The sequence below is a fragment of the Chiloscyllium plagiosum genome, unplaced genomic scaffold (assembly GCF_037043375.1).
Source record: "Chiloscyllium plagiosum isolate Xiang-an unplaced genomic scaffold, Cpla_swu_hap1 HiC_scaffold_7, whole genome shotgun sequence".
NCBI lineage: Eukaryota > Metazoa > Chordata > Chondrichthyes > Orectolobiformes > Hemiscylliidae > Chiloscyllium > Chiloscyllium plagiosum.
Genome location: NW_028270145.1, coordinates 2,807,310 through 2,822,397, shown reverse-complemented (window position 1 = coordinate 2,822,397; position 15,088 = coordinate 2,807,310). Strand labels below are relative to the sequence as shown.

The 15,088-nt window shown below is 39.2% G+C and overlaps 1 protein-coding gene across 3 annotated transcripts in view; it reads right to left on the bottom strand.

Annotated features, from left to right (window-relative positions):
* The window catches only part of mfsd6b (major facilitator superfamily domain containing 6b), a 55,356-nt gene extending 47,381 nt beyond the window's left edge, over window positions 1–7,975 (bottom strand). Inside the window, exon 1 of one of the 3 annotated variants that reach the window (XM_043692859.2) lies at window positions 7,855–7,975. The gene's annotated coding sequence lies outside the window, so the exon portion shown is untranslated. The other 2 variants (XM_043692858.2, XM_087988668.1) reach the window with 2 other exon arrangements.
* Window positions 7,976–15,088: the final 7,113 nt, after the last annotated feature.

The following is a 15,088-nucleotide window of genomic DNA, read 5'->3' as shown; positions in this document are numbered from 1 at the left end:
TTAGGAATATGAGAAAATATTCTGCTTGTCTAGATAAAGGTGACACCAATTACAGTCAAGAAGCTCGATACAATAAACTTGCCCGATCGGTACCCCATCCTCCGACATAAACATTCACTTTCTCCACCACCAAGACAATTCTTTAAGGTGAGAGGGGAAAGATTTAGGAAGGAGCTGACAGGGGAAGGAGCTGACAGGCAACCTCTTCAGTCAGACAGCAGTGCAAATATGAAATGGGGGGCCAGAGAAAGTAGTTGAGGCATGTAAAATAGCATCATTTAAAAAACATTTGGATAGGTATATGGGTATCAGGGGTTTAAGGAATATGGACCAAATGCAGAACAATTGGAACTGGCTGAGTCGGCACCTTGGTTAGCATGGACCAGTTTGGGCCAAAGGGCCTGTTTCCATGCTGTATTACTCAAGGAGTCTATGATTCTATGACACAGTGGCAGCATATACAAAATGCAATGCACTGTAACTGACCAAATGTCCATCACAGCACCTTCCAAACCCAAACCTTTACCAGCTAGAAGGACTAGGGTAACAGATGGGGACAGTACAACCTGGAATGTCACCACCATCTCTAAGTCACACCATCCTAACATGGAACTACATCACTTTTCTTTTGTTGTCACTGATTCAAAATTCTAGAACTTCCCTCCTCATAGTATAGTGGTTGCATCTGCGCCAGATGGGCTACAGCAGTTCAAGAAAGCAGCTCACCTTTGCAAAGGCCAATTAGGAATGTGCAATAAATACTGCCTTCCCCAACAATGCCCATATCTCATGATGGAAATAAAACATTGGCTTCTACTCCATGAGCTAGGGTGGGAACTGTTGTCCACTACTTCTGCTGCAAAGTCAAGCAAGCACAATATTTTTAATGTTATGCTTCCTCTCAGTTTTTCAAAATATAACTCTGACTTCCTGAATATTTTTCAGTTGAGTTCACCTCACAGATCAACTCTAACGTGATGCGACTTAATAAGTCAGCTATTTTAATGTGACAACAGATGAAATGCTCTTCAATACAGTTGCATTCTTATAGCTAAAAGAATGTCATTATGTAAGTGGAAAGGTTTTAGATGGTCACTGAGCAATTTAATATTTGTGGGTGCAAAAATGGCAAAGTGTAGACAAATGTCACCAAGGTGATGACTCATTTGGATGAGATTTACAATTTAGCTTTTTTTCCATCACCTTTACTCACTTTAGGTTTGATAATGATTTTCAAGATATTATGAATAAACATTTGTCTTGCAGTTCCCTTCTGTGCATGTGTTAGCACAGTTCAACACGAGAAAATCTGTATTATACAAAATTACTTGTTAATAGATATGCTGCGTGCCTTTATTTTGTCCTTTTATATCAAAAGCCAGAGAATGTACATTGTCAGATTGCTACAACAAGTTAAATCTATATCTACATTTACTTACAGATAAAGACATAAATAGAAAGATTATTAATATTCTACTTGGTATAATTATTAAATTTGAAACACAAGTTTCATTCACAATGTTAAAGACAGACACTGAACTCCTTCCATGTTTTAACTAAGCTATTTAATTTTGATGTAGTATTTTCACAAAAGTATTTTGTACAATTCCTTTTCTGTTGAACTTAAGAATGTTATGTAGTGAATGATGGACAGTAACTTGTAACGTATCACTCTATGCTCCTCTCACTTTAGAAACATTCTAAATAAACCTGACCCTGTTCCTAACTGACACCTTTGTCTGGATTTTGCAGTAGATTGATGATAAAATTGGCAGCATTTCTTGTCATTACACCTTTGAAACTGACAGCGACTTCTGGAGTTCACACATATGTAGTTAAATGCTGAAATCCATAAGTTGCTGTCAGTGGTTCTATGTTTCTTCATTTGGAACACTGTTGAAATCTCCACAAACTAAACTATTCAAAGTTACTGAACTGATAAGAACTTGCTCTTTTAGGCTACTGGTCTGTTTTTAAAATCCTTGAAAATATTGGACCTTGTTTAATATGCAATAGCTGCATTTTTAACCATGGATTAGATTCATAATTATTGCAATTGCTTCAATAGCCTACAAACAAATTTTATATTTGTGGAATGTCAAAGTTTTCCATTGTGCTAAAACAAATTCTCAGCATTTTTAAATGATAAATGCTACTTCCAGTTTTGTTCTTAATATTTCCATTTCTATCTCAATCCCACATGAATATGTCAATATTTTATTTTGCTCTCTGTCGAAGGGTTCAGAAGTGAAGGATAATCAGTGCATGTTACTTCATGGTTTGCTATCTATGAAAATACTTCAATGTGAACAATACTTCACCCCTTAGATGACATCACTATTGCTCGATGCCAGGACATCCCCTTTTCTTGTTGGTTTAAGCTGATGGTAGGAAAGTACTGCACAGAGGTTTTTGAACCTTTGTGAAAAGTTTTCTTTAAGGTTAGCAACAAATACTGCCACTTCATTGCTGACTGCAAAATCTGGCCCATATTTCCATTCAAGAATCCCTAAACAAATATTTCTGCTTATGACAAACCCTTTGACCCTCTCAGCCTTAACTCAAACTGCCACAAAAGCTGCAAAAGACAATATGGAACCCAGAATTGTCATTTTATTAACAATCCAACTTATATTCAACTTGTAAACACACATACATAATATACTTTGGTTGATTTTGCCACAACCTCGGAATTATTTCTACTTCATCACAATTTGAACTGTACGTTTAAATTTCTGGATGCATGCACACAACATTTGTGTGCAAAGCATTTCACAGGATGCATTGGAGTGAACAAAAGGTGCTACAGATAGCCTGTCCATAGATGAATGAATCATCACGGCACATAAACTGGTCTAACAAGCACTGCAGTTCCACCAGCTGTGTTCTTATTTCATTTACTGTACTGTGGAAGCATCATGCTAAATGACTATGACATGGACTCAGCCTTACATTTGTTAAGAATGACAGAAACCATTAGCACTGAATCAAACAAAAGGATCTTTAGAAATCTGGAAGTATAAGCAGAAATTATGAGCCAAGTCAAAATCAAAGCATATTATATATATATATATATATATATATATATATTTAAAAGGTTATTCAGACCATAAACATCATTTTCTGTTGTCATTTAAAACTCGGGAAACAATCTTCTGCATATTTTCAGATCACAGGTAGCAGTAAAATGTTGAAGTGTTATATACGGATAGAAGAGAATGTGTACACAATACTGGGAGACCAAGTAGCCATTACTTTGGAACAGAGGCTATTCAATTTCTAAACCCATATCTCAGCACTAAGCCTGCTTGGATCTTCAACATCACAAGGGATTACAGCAACACTGTTTTAAATGTTTTTGTAACTTTGCAAAATTGGTTATATAGCCACACCATTCTAACACTTCAGAGGGGTCACTATTGGTAATCCAGTAGTTCAGTTTCGGCAACTTGCAATGCTACATTCTTCTGCGGTTTTACTTGGCTTGCCAAAGTAGCTAACAAATGATTCTCAGGATATCTTAATGTGAAATATACACCTCTGATCACCACCTGCTCAATGCAGACAGCATCTTACCCCCTCATCTTTCAAAAATGTTTTGCATACAATTGTATCCTTAGCTATTGACTTTAGGAGGTACATATTTAAATGATTGATAATTTAATGGAGTGCATAAAGGTTCCACAGTATTTACTGCTTAGTTCTGTTCACACGACAAATGTTTAAGAAATCTTGCATATATAAAGCACTTAGCATGATCTCTTGATGTGCCAGGGCAGAACCAATTACATATTTTTAAACTGTAGTTGCTCTTGTAAACAAATTAAGCAGTCAATCTGGCACCATCATGAGATTAATTTAATTATAATAGGTTGAATGATAAATATTGTGCAGGACATCTGATCCGTGCTTCCCCAAATAATGCTGTGGCATCTTTTTAATTCATTCATGTAACAAGGGCATCACTAGCTAAGCCAACAATTATTGCCCATCCCTAAATGCCGAAAGGATTGTCAGGAGTCAACCACATTGCTGTGGGTCTAGAGTCACATGTAGGCCAGTCCAGGTAAGGATGGCAGTTTCCTTCTTTAAAGGACATTAGGAAACCAGATGGATTTTTCCAACAATCAACAACAGATTTGTGGTCATCATGAAGGGGAAATCATGCTTGACTAATCTTCTGGAATTTTCTGAGGATGTAACTCTGAAGATGGACGAGGGAGATCCAGTAGATGTAGTGTACCTGGACTTTCAGAAAGCTTTTGATAAAGTCCCACATAGGAGGTTAGTGAGCAAAATTAGGGTGCATGGTATTGGGGGCAAAGTACTAACTTGGATTGAAAGTTGGTTGGCTGACAGGAAACGGCTCCATTTGGAATGGCAGGCAGTGACCAGTGGGGTACCGCAGGGATCAGTGCTGGGACCACAGCTTTTTACAATATATATTAATGATATAGAAGATGGTACTAGTAATAACATTAGCAAATTTGCTGATGATACTAAGCTGGGTGGCAGGGTGGAATGTGAGGAGGATGTTAGGAGATTACAGGGTGACCTGGACAGGTTAGGTGAGTGGTCAGATGCATGGCAGATGCAGTTTAATGTGGATAAATGTATGGTTATCCACTTTGGTGGCAAGAACAGGAAGGCAGATTACTACTTGACCCTGTTCCTAACTGACACCTTTGTCTGGATTTTGCAGTAAAGGGGCAGTACAAAGAGATCTGAGTGTTCTTGTACACCAGTCAATGAAGGTAAGCATGCAGGTACAGCAGGTAGTGAAGAAGGCTAATGGCATGCTGGCCTTCATAACAAGAGGGATTGAGTATAGAAGCAAAGAGGTTCTTCTGCAGCTGTACAGGGCCCTGGTGAGACCACACCTGGAGTATTGTGTGCAGTTCTGGTCTCCAGATTTGAGGAAAGACATTCTGGCTATTGAGGGAGTGCAGCGTAGGTTCACGAGGTCAATTCCTGGAATGGCGGGACTACCTTACGCTGAAAGACTGGAGCGACTGGGCTTGTATACCTTTGAGTTTAGAAGACTGAGAGGGGATCCGATTGAGACATATAAGATTATTAAAGGATTGGACACTCTGGAGGGAGGGAGCATGTTTCCGCTGATGGGTGAGTGCCGAACCAGAGGACACAGCTTAAAAATACGGGGTAGACCATTTAGGACAGAGATGAGGAGAAACTTCTTCACCCAGAGAGTGGTGGCTGTGTGGAATGCTCTGCCCAAGAGGGCAGTGGAGGCCCAGTCTCTGGATGAATTTAAGAAAGAGTTGGATGGAGCTCTCAAGGATAGTGGAATCAAGGGTTATGGAGACAAGGTAGAAACAGGATACTGATTAAGGATGATCAGCCATGATCATAATGAATGGTGGTGCAGGCTCGAAGGCCAGAATGGCCTACTCCTGCACCTATTGCATATTGTCTATTATCTATTCGACTCTTTATTCCAGAATTTTATTGAATTTAAACTGACTGAAACGCAAGATCCCAGAACATTACCTGGGTCTTTAGACTGATAGTCTGTTGATACTACCACTCAGCCATTGCCTCCCCTAATGTTCATCCAAGAGAAATGAGCTTTTTTTGTGACATTTCATCCAACTTCAAAAGTATTTCATTGGTTCTAAAGTCCTGTGCAATATCCCAAACTTGAATATACTTAATGATGCAGCCTCAACAGCCCTCAGCAGTAAAGAATTCCACAGATTCACTACCCTCAGAGAAGAAGACTTTATTCTGAGATTATGCCATCTCATCCTACACTTTCTCACAAAGGCAAAGAACTTTATCACATCTTTCCTGTCAAATTTCCTAACAATTTTCTATATTTTAATCAGGTTACCTTTCATTCCTGGTAATTCATATACTCTGAAACACAGAATTCTTCTGGCATATCAAGTGTCCCACTGTATATAAATGTGTGTATAAAGGTAATGGTCAGTGAACGCATTGCCACTTCTGCAGCAATCTAAGCTGTTGGATATCTTGACTAGTTGAGCTTTTTCCTCAAAATTAATATATCATAAAGGGAACTTTCATGAGCCAACCTACTGTACCCATTCAAAAACAATTCAAAAGCCAAAATACTTAAAATATCCTTTGTAACTAGGTGCTTAGAAGAACTAAAAATGATGGGAAAAAGCATTAAATTTGCAAAATTTAGCCATAAAGCATTTTATACGACATTTTAAATGCACAGCCAAATATAGCTTTTATGTCCATTTTATTTGGCTGGGTTTATGACTCAGCATTATGGAGGCATAAACTCTACAAAACTGTGCGGATATCCAAATTACATCACCCAGGCTGCATTTAAATGTTGCAAATAGCTAGCTGATGTATACATCCAGCTCTCTTGGAAGATGTGAACTTTAGTATGAAGGCATTAAATGGAGAAGCTTTAAAATTAAATGCTAATATTCCTCATCCATTATGCTCAATTTGGAGCCCTAAACCTTGCTCCAGCAATCAAACCATACAAACAAAAATCCCAAAAGTTATGGGAGACCGGCACAAACTAGTACAATTTAGTAGTTCAGGTGGCGGTGGTTTGAATTCTTTTTGTCCTAAATTCACCACCAACTGTTCAAAGGCAACTGGGATGGGCAGTAAATGCTATCCTTGAATTTGATGTCCATACCCTGAAGATACTTATAAAAACATCCCTATGACATGGCTGTTGAGTCCTGTAAGTTTACTAGGAAATCATTAAATAACTGTATAAAGCCTTCTGAAATGCCCACAAGCCGAAGGGTTGTTTAAAAGTCTAAACAGTTGCTAAATAATGTAGAACCGGTGTACTTCACATTGACAGATACAGTCTGCAAAAAGAGCAATTGAGATCATTGGCAGTCTCTAAACGCTCCCCTTCCTTAAACATTGCAAAGACTGTTTATCTTTCTTTCATCTTGCTGCTCTTACGTTTGCGGAAGTCCGGATTGAGGTTTACATTATAGGCGTGTTGCTTAATCATAAACTCAACAAGACTCAAAAGGAAAAAAATGTCATTTTTTTAAACCCAACCAAATTTCTGACAGAATATTTCAAAACGTGTCCATTTCAAAGCAAATCTGCAGCGTTACATTTTTTTTGTTCAAGGTTAGGTTTCCCCCTGGTGTCTATCCACTTTCAACCTGCTGCTGTGCTGCTGGACCCGTTGTGGGAGATGAGAACCTGCCCCCATGTTTGGGACCATCACAAACATACAAAAGGTTTCGTGATCCGATTATCACTTTTTACAATGCACTGGAACAAAGCAGATCTTACTAAAAACAAAAGCAAGGTTTCCAATTAAAACACAAAATTAGGAATTTAATCTCTATAACGCGGAAATCTTTAAAAGTATATTTTAATTGAATAAACCCTATTAAAATAGTAAAACTCTCTTTTAAAAAGTACCATTCCCCAGAAGGCTCCAAATAAGTGATGGCTTCTAATTTCTACGCAGCTTTGCTCACAAATCACATTTAATTAGCTTGCGGCATTCATATTCTTAACTGAACAATGTCTGAACACACTGGAATTGTTTTAAATTGCAATCAGCATTCACCGCACCAGATCCTTATGATATTTAACCAATTGGTCCAAATTCCCGGACTTCCCCCTCCTCCGGCGCAAACCAAGAGGTCTGAGACATCTCACCTTACAGGAAAGATAAAAGGGAGCTGAACCGTCCCCCTGTAATATTCGGATAAATGCTCCTACCAGTCAGTCACTTTCAGGCTACCCGTTTACGATCTGACAGAAATACGCAGCACTTAACGCATCCATAACAGCGAATCGGCCGCTTGAACAAGGAGTCGTCCTTTCTCCTTGTGATTATCAATTCTCAGGGATGGGTACCTTGGGTGCGTCCTGAGTACCGAGACGTCAGAACCGGCGTTCCGGCCCACCTGTAACCCGGAGATTTCAGTAAGCTGCAGCGGCAGGAAAGGAGCACTGCATCCTGCGCACTGTGTGCGAGTGAAAAAGCAGACTGCAATGCAAAACAATGCATCGCAAATCGCAACACCGTGAAACAGAACACGATGCAAATCTTGCCCTCCAGTACAGGGCAGTTACACACTACTTGCAACTCAACATAGTCCAATGCACAAGGAGAGATTTACTAATTTTAAATAACAATGTCACACTAGAGAGAGAGAGAGAGAATCCCAAATGTGCTGCACAACGCAATATTTCCCATGCACAAAGCCAAACATAAAACATTGCACCTCATACATTTCCTTACTAAACACTTCACAAACCATGTACTGTACTCGATAGCATATTACAAACCATGTCTGGCCTAAACAATACATGAATCTTATGCATAAATATTACATAAAATCATTTTTGCAAATAGAATAAGAATATCGAATCTTGCCTACAGAATTTGCAACAAAATGTTTGCACCAATTTTCCAAAATTCCAAAATTTGCTGTTGAACTTGTTTGCTTATGTCATTTGTTAAAAAGTAGCATTAAACACTGTCAGATATTTGGTACCAACAGGCAGTATATATTTGCTGCAGTCTTCAATGGTGCCTCTCTTTCAGAACTGCTTGCACAGTATGGTCATCATCCTATCCTTTTCTTATGGCATGCAGGATGTTCCCCATTAAAAGGACATTATACTTGCTTGGGGAGGGGCAGTGGTGGAGGATTCCCAGTTATATTGTAATATCTGATGTCGTAACCGAAGCTGCCTGAAAGAGCCTTGGCTGATGAAATATTTTTCAACATATGATTAAGCTTTTCCAGCAGTAAGTAGTTAAGCTTTGGAACCTCTGTCAAAGAGATATAAAGCCATAGACGCACACAGCACAGAAGTGATTCTTCAACCCATCAAGTCTGCACTGACAAAAAAAATCACCTACCTTCACCTATTCCACTTTCCAGAACTTGGCCTATAGCCTTGAATGTTATGATGTGGTGGACCTGTTGCACTATAACCTGATGTTGAGTGATCTGTAACCTTGAATGTTATGACATTTCAAATGCCCATCTACAAACTTTTTAAAGGTTGTCAGGTTTCCAGAATCTACTATTCTCCCAAGCAATGCATTTCAGATTCTCACCATTCTCTGCATGGAAACAAGATTCTCAAATCCCCTCTAAACTTCCAGCCTTTCACCTTGTTATTTACCCCTTAATTAAGGGAAAAGCTGCATCCTAAACACCCTGGCCATGCACCTCATTATGTTATACACCTTCATCAGGTCCCCTCAACATTTTGTGCACTAATGAAAACAACCTGAGCCTATTCAGCCTCTCTTCATAGCAAAAATGCTCCATCCCAGGAAACATCCTGATGAATCTCGTCTGTATCCCCTCCAGAACAATCACATCCTTCCTATAACATAGTAACCAGAATAGCACACAGTGCTCCAGCTGTGGCTTAATCAAAGTTTTGTCAGCTCCAACGTGACCTCCCCAGTCTTATGATCTATGCCACGACTGATAAAGGCAAGTGACCCCTATCCCTTCTTAACTATCCTATTAACCTGTCCTGCTGATTATAGGGGTCTGTGGACAAGCATCCCAAGATCCCTCAATCCCTCTGAGCTTTGTAGTATCCTGCCATTCATTGTGTGCTCCTTTGTTTTGTTACTTCTTCCAAAGTGTTCTTCTTCCAACCACCTGATGAAGGAGCAGCACTCCGAAAGCTAGTGCGCTTCCAAATAAATCTGTTGAACTATAACTTGGTGTTGTGTGATTTTTAACTTCTTCCAAAGAGGATCACCTCATAATTTTCAGGTTAAATTTAATCTGCCATTGATCTGTTAATCTGACCAACCCATCTATATTTTCTTGTGACCTAAGACCTTCTTTCTCACTATTAGCCATCCAGCCAATCTTTGTGTCATCCACTAGCTTACTTATCATCCCACATTCTCATCTGTATTGTCTCATTTTGTCTGAGAGTATAGTAAGAACACGTTCAATTGATGCACTTCAAAGAGAAATAGGGAATTATTTGAAAGGGAACTATGTATGGGGTGAAGGCAGGAAATGGCACTTAGTGAAATGTTATTTGTAGATCTGGTGCAAGCATGATGGGCTGTGTGTTTCCTCTATGCTGTAATCATTCTGTGATCGTGTAACAAAGGGCTTCTGAATGTTGGGTGGAAGGTAGAAAGGGAGACTGAAAACTTTACGTGCACCAAAACTGGTAGCCCTTTCATCTGGTTACTGGCCTCTGTATTTCTGGGCCCTCATCTAAGTCTTTCTGGAATCCTTATGGTAAACATATTTTCACGTATGGGGCTATCTTGCAAAAAAACATAAAATGTTCCTTTGAGGAATGATAGCAGAATTTGCATGCTATTAATCCTCACAATATTAGAGTGTTAATTACTAATGAACATATATGAAAAATGACACTGAAATTATTATAACTGATTGCGAAGTCCCATCTTGTTTTATAATTTCCAACTATTCTTTTGCAGGAGGGTTTTACTGCACTCTGCTTTAAACGTACTATTTTAAAGTTAACTGTGGGGCAAAAGGGCCAAATTCACATATCAGCAAAGTTGAAAGATGGAAATTAGGATTCAAATGAAGAGTTTAAATCATAATACTTCAGTCAATGAAAATCAGTTTAGAAATACCAATAAAAATTCGCACCTTCATTCATTTCGGCATTGCAGAAAGTATCTGCTGACAATAAATTTATATCAGTCTAATACCTTATCTCTACCTTCTTTAGCCGACTCAATCACATCCCACCTCACACTGTCTCACCCTTCAAGTACATGCATACAGGTCTCCCTGTTTATTCACTTCTTCATCTCCCCAACTACCATGGACACTCGCTGTCATTCTTACACAATATCTTACCTCACAACGATAATTATCCTAAATGCATGCATTCAATTGATTGGTTAAGACATTCCATTACACTTACTTTTCTTTCCCTAAATGCAGTAGAAGAGTACACAGGACATGAGTAAAGGCAGAAAACTAGAGATAACTCTAACCATTTGACAATTTGCAGGGGAGGGCACATTTGAGATCAATAAAGTTTCAGCATGTTTAATCATTAGAGATGCTATGATACCTTAAAGTTACCTGGTGACAGATTTCAATATCAAACAGACATTAAGCATAGAATGCGAAATCAGCTTGACTTGATGTTAGTGATAAAACATTATCATCCACATATTGGTCACTTAGAAGTCTCTTATCTTCATAAAGGTCTTTCTCAGCTTTAACCTCATACAGGACCTTCACGTTTCTGACAGGCAGTAGTTCAGGAAGAGAATGGCAACAACTCAGAGGTGGTATCTTCCTTACTGAGGGTGCATCATCACAGAATTTATGCACCAACTCAAATGCTTAAACAAGTGAAACCAGTAAAACAAAGAAGAACTGGATATTTAACTGATGACTTATGCATCACACAAGAGCTTTAATAAAAGCAAAAGAAATAAGAGTTGCAATCTGTTCATTGGATACCATTCAACACAATCACGTCTTGTCTTCTGCTACAACTGCACTTTCCATTTATTCTCATATCCCTTGATCTGCTGAGATGTCATAAATCTGAAATAAAAACAGAAAGTTCTGGATAAATTCAGCAGGTCTTACTGCATCTGTAGAGAAACAGAGTTAATGTTCCAAATCCAATATGACTAGTTCAGAACTCGCGTAATTCTAAGGAAGAGTCATATCAGACATAAAATGTTAACTCATTTGTCTCTCCACAGATGCTGCCAGACATCGTAATCCATCTGCCAGACCCTTGCCCAATCCCTTATCCTATCTATATTTCTCTACAGACTTTCCGTCTCCCCTGCACACTTTGCTCTATCACTTATTTTAGTGACTGTAAACTTTGACATACTAAACATGCTCCCCAACTCCAAACCATCTATTAAATTGTAAACAATTGCAGTTCCAACACTGTTTCCTGAGACAGATCAGTAGCCACTGATTGTCAACCAATAAACACCCATTTATCCCCAATTTTTGCTTTGTGTTAGTTAACCAATGCTAATACATTACCTGCAATAGTGTGACCTTTATTTATGCAACAGCATTTTTTTGGGCACCTTGTCGAATGACTTTTGGAAATCCAGACACACCTCATCTATTGGGTCCCCATTGTCCACCGCGCTCGTAATGTCCTCAAAGAATTCCAGTAAATGAGTTAAACATGACCTGCCTTTCATGAATCCATACTGCATCTGCCTAATTGGACAATTGCTATCTAAATATCTCCAAACAGATTAGATTAGATTACTTACAATGTGGAAACAGGCCCATCGGCCCAACAAGTCCAAACCGACCCTCCGAAGATCAACCCACCCAGACCCATTCCCTATGTTTACCCCTTCACCTAACACTATGGGCAATTTAGCATGGCCAATTCACCTAACCTGCACATTTGTGGACTGTGGAAGGAAACCGGAGCACCTGAAGGAAACCCATGCAGGCACGGGGAGAATGTGCAAACTCCACATAGAACTGAGGTGGGAAGTGAACCCGGGTCTCTGGTGCTGTGAGGCAGCAGTCCTAACCAGTGTGCCACCGTGCCGCCTATTCAAGCATTTTCCCCATTACAGAAGATAAGCTAACCAGCATATAGTTACCTACTTTTTGTCTACCTTTTTTAAACATGGGCTTCATATTTTATGATTTCCAATCTGCTGGAACTGTCCCAGGATCCAGCGAATTTAGGTAAATTATCAAGAGCACATTTGCTATTTCTCCCGGCAGATTGAATTTCTCCAGCATTTTCTGATTTTATTTTACAGTTTCAGTATCTGCAATATTTTGCTTTTTGTAGGCCAGAAGTCAGTTTATCTAAATAATAGAGTATTCATAACCCACCAGAGAAGAGAATTCCATAGATTTATTTGCATCAGTTTTCACTGAAGAGAGGGACATGGCGGACATTGAGTTTAGGGATAGATCTTTGATTATTCTAGGTCAAGTCGGCATAAGGAGGGAGGAATTGTTGTGTATTCCAAAAGGCATTTTAAGGTGGACAAGTCCCCAGGTCCGGATGGGATCTATCCCAGGTTACTGAGGGGAGCGAGGGAATAAATAGCTGGGGCTATAACAGATATTTTTGCAGCATCCTTGAAAATGTGGGAGGTCCCAGAGGACTGGAGAATTGATAATGTTATCCCCTTATTTAAGAAGGGTAGCAGAGATAATCCAGGTAATAATAGACCTGTGAGCCGATGTCAGTGATATGGAAGCTACTGGAGAAGACACTAAGAGATAGGATATATACCCATTTGGAAGGAAATGGCCTTATCAGTAATAGGCAGCATGGTTTTGTGCAGGGAAGGTCATGTCTTACAAACCTAATAGAATTCTTTGAAGAGCCAACCAAGTTGACTGATGAGGGAAAGGATGTAGATATCATATACATGGACTTTAGCAAGGTGTTTGATAAGGTTCCCCATGGTAGGCTGATGAAGAAGGTGAAGTTGCATGGGATCCAGGGTGTTCTAGCAAGATGGATAGGGAACTGGTCGGTCAACAGGAGACAGAGGGTAGTAGTGGAAGGGAGCTTCACTAAATGGAGATCTATGGGGGGGGGGGGAGGGAGGTGGACCTGATTGAGGCCTACAAAATCATGAAAGGTGTAAACTAGGGGTCACGAGTTCAAAGTGAGGGAGAAAGTTTAGGGGAGATATACATGGAACGTTCTTCTTGCAAAGGATGGTGGTGCCTGGAATGCATTGCCAGCAGAGGTGATAGGGGCGGGAACGATAGCATCATTTAAGATGTATCTAGATATATGAATGGGGAGGAAGCAAAGGGATACAGATCCTTAGACAATAGGTGGCAGATTTAGATAGAGGATATGGATCAGTACAGGCTTAGAGGGCCGAAGGGCCTGTTCCTGTGCTGTAATGTTCTTTGTTCGTTGTTCTATGACTCTTTGTATGGAAAGGCTTTTCTCATCTCAGTGACTGAGCCTTTAATCTGAAATTGTGCCTTCATGTTCTCGATGGCTCAGCCAGGAGAAACAATCTGTCAGTAGTTGATGGATCCAAGGCAGCAATAGATAGTGGATCCTGTAATCATGCAATAGGATCACAAAGTATGATTGTCTATAGTGTTTTTGGAATTGAGGCCATATGAGCAGAGGAAGAATGAGACAGATATGTGGACTCAGGTGACTTCTTTAACCAGAAAGAAACAATATGGCTTTATGCTTACCAGGAAGTAGTAAAATTGTAAATAAAGTGTGTTCAGAACCGGATATAACACCTTTACATACCAAGGATGGATTGGAGATCCTAATTCAATTTATGGACAGAGTTTACAAAAATGATGACTCGTTAGAAGCCAATAAGGTGTGGTCAACAGCTGATAAATTTAAGATGATGGACAAACAGTGCAAGGAGGAATATACCTGAAATCTGTGCTGATGCTTAACCTATTAGATTGTACAGAAATGTCATCCATAGAGAAACTTTGAATTTAGAAGGGTGTTCAATTTGCTGGTAATGACTCTCTTTTCGAACAATCTGTTGCTGCCCTACAAAGAATTTTTGGAAGACAATTGTTTCCAGCTATTTTCACAGTCTATGTTGGGAGTTCTTCGATAACACAGAGAATGGAACACCCTGACTCTCAAAGTCAAAGAGATCTTTGCTGCAGGTGATTTTAAGAGGACCTTTAATAAGTTTTTAAGAATTAAGAGAAAATGCAGAATTGGGTTGATAGCTAACAACAAATGAATCCCAGAAAACCATGGAAAATAGTTAACAGAAGTTTCCAATGTGACTCTAAATATCACTCTCTCAGGAATTGCCCAAGGATAAGGATCGTAGAACTTGAAACAACTTATGAAACATTGGTTCTGAAGGTAAGTACGATGACGAGGAACAGGAATAAAACATTATGTTAGTGGGCCAGAGAGTCAGTATATGAGTATCTTAATTGCTGATACATTCAATTGTGCCAGCCGACATAATGGACATACCTCAACTTTGTATGGCATTGATTGGCTGAACAGTTTTTGAAATCCTAGACAAAACAGACAAAAATTGTTCAAAGAATATGAAAGCTCTACCTGCTTTTGTTTCAAAGATTTAATTCATTACCATTTTAAAAGGAGTGGTTCTCTG